The following is a 2,079-nucleotide window of genomic DNA, read 5'->3' on the forward strand; positions in this document are numbered from 1 at the left end:
CCAGGATGCCGGACGCCTGCAGCTGTTCAGCGGGGATGGGACACTGATCCGCTGCATAGGCTGGAGCGCAATGCAGTACGCTGGCCCGGGCCCTGCTTCTCCATCCTGAAAACGCTACCACAAAAGGCAGCGACCAGAGCCGAAATCTGTAACTCTGGCCTCCCTTTGCCTGAGGCTACATTTGGGGGACCGCTTAAATTCTACGTGAAAACACTGAGGAGCAGTAAGGTGCAGCAGGTGGAGAGGAGACAAAGCGGACGGAGAAGGCAAGGCGGGTCACCGGGGCACTCGCCAGCCCGAGGCTGGGGACCCCGCAGGCAGCCCCGCCCCCAGATCCCGGGCGCCGCGGGAAGGAGGCGGTTGGACGTCCCGGGGCAAATCCCCTTAAGGGACCCATTTGTAAAAGCGGAGGCGCAGAGGCTGCCCGTGTGCAAGCAAGCTGTTTAGGGCTCTGGATCCAGGGAGAAACAAGGAGTCTCCCTAGTGACAGTCTTTCTCCTCCTCTTTCCGAGGCTCTACTACCCTCCTCTCGCTTTAAATCTGTTGAATCCCGTAGGCAGCTGGGATCCACATAAGCTGGAGACTGATGCGTGTGCAAGGGAAATGGGGGAGCCTAGAAACAGCAGAACCTGGGAGAGGTACCCGTGTACGGGGCGACGAGGGGAGCCTGGAAACCGCTGAATCTGGGGAGATGCAACTGCCTAGTGAGAGAAAAGGGGGTTCTGGAAACGGCCGGACCTAGGGAGGCCAATTCGTATACTGGGGAAATCGGCGGGGAACCTGGAAACCGCAGGGTCTGGGGAGAAGTTCGTGTACAGGGGGGCAGAAAGAGCAAGAAACCTGAAAACGGTTGAATCTGGGGAGGTTGCTCCGTGTGCAGGGGGAGAAGGGGAGACTAGAAACGGTACAATCTGGGGAGATGAGTTAGTGTACAGACAAGTGGGGGGCCTGGAAACGGCCCCCCCGGAGGGGACTGGCACAGCGTGGGCTTGCAGGGGGGTTGCCTGGGGGAAGCTGATGAGGCCGGAAGGCAGAGAAAAGTCAAAACGGGGGCGGAGCGCGGCGGAAGCCCTGCCTCGCAGGTCTGCGACCCAGAAGGTTCCCAGCCTTTCCCCGCGGCAGCCCCTTCAGGGGGACCCTGGGCTCTCCTAGCAAGAAGACAAGGGCCATTGTGGGCAGTTGCTGCCCGTCCCGAGGCCAGCGGACTGGAATCCCCAGGGAGCCCGGGCCCCTCGCAGCCTGACCTCTCCCCCCGCGGTTCCCCCGAGTGACACGGAGACAAAGCGGGCCCTGCAGACAATCGACCGCAGGAGGCCCCACAAAGGCTCGCTCCCCACCCACCACCCCTGGAGCTCCCAGGCCTGCCCTGGCCGACCGGAGCTGTCAGGGCGGTGAGCTGCCTTCCGGGGACAGGGTGACGAGGGGCTGGGAGAGCCCGGGATGTTTGGGATTCTGTCCGTGCCTCTTGGAAACCGGAGTTTCCCAGCCGGGTGCCCGTGAGAGAGGTGGACAGCCCGGTGGCTTTGCGGCTGTGGGGTCTTGGGCCGCAGAGTTCTCATTCTTACAATAGCGGGAACGGCCTAGGTCGCCAAAGGCCTGTGTGGCTCTGACATGAGGGTCCCTGGAGCCCAGAGGGAGCCCAGTGGGGGGATGTTTGGGGCCCTGGAGGAGCTTTCCCGAGTCCACAGCTCTCCCGCAAAGCCCACGTCCACTTCGAGTCGCTGCAAGGGACCCCTGGCTTTAAGCAAGATGGCTTTTCAGCCAGCCCACGCTTCTCCAGGTCTCCCCAGCATCTGAGGACGCAAGAGGCAGAGCCAGGGCTGTTCCAGAAACCCAGTCCGCACAGCCCTTTCAGAACCACAACCGCACTCGGGAGGCCGAGGCAGGACAGTACAGGGAGCTGGAGCCTGGGGAACCCGCGCCACCAAAGACGGCCTCGGGTCACCGAACCTCTGGGGTGGCACAGGGGCCGGACGTTCCTAACCAGAGCTGCTCGGGCCCTCTGCGGCCTGGGGACCTCGGGGAGGCGGCCTGCGCGCCGCGGGGCTGCCCTTAACGAGTCCCAGGAGGTGGGGGGCT

The sequence above is a fragment of the Fukomys damarensis genome, unplaced genomic scaffold (assembly GCF_012274545.1).
Source record: "Fukomys damarensis isolate Sample0158 unplaced genomic scaffold, DMR_v1.0_HiC HiC_scaffold_13, whole genome shotgun sequence".
Lineage (NCBI taxonomy): Eukaryota > Metazoa > Chordata > Mammalia > Rodentia > Bathyergidae > Fukomys > Fukomys damarensis.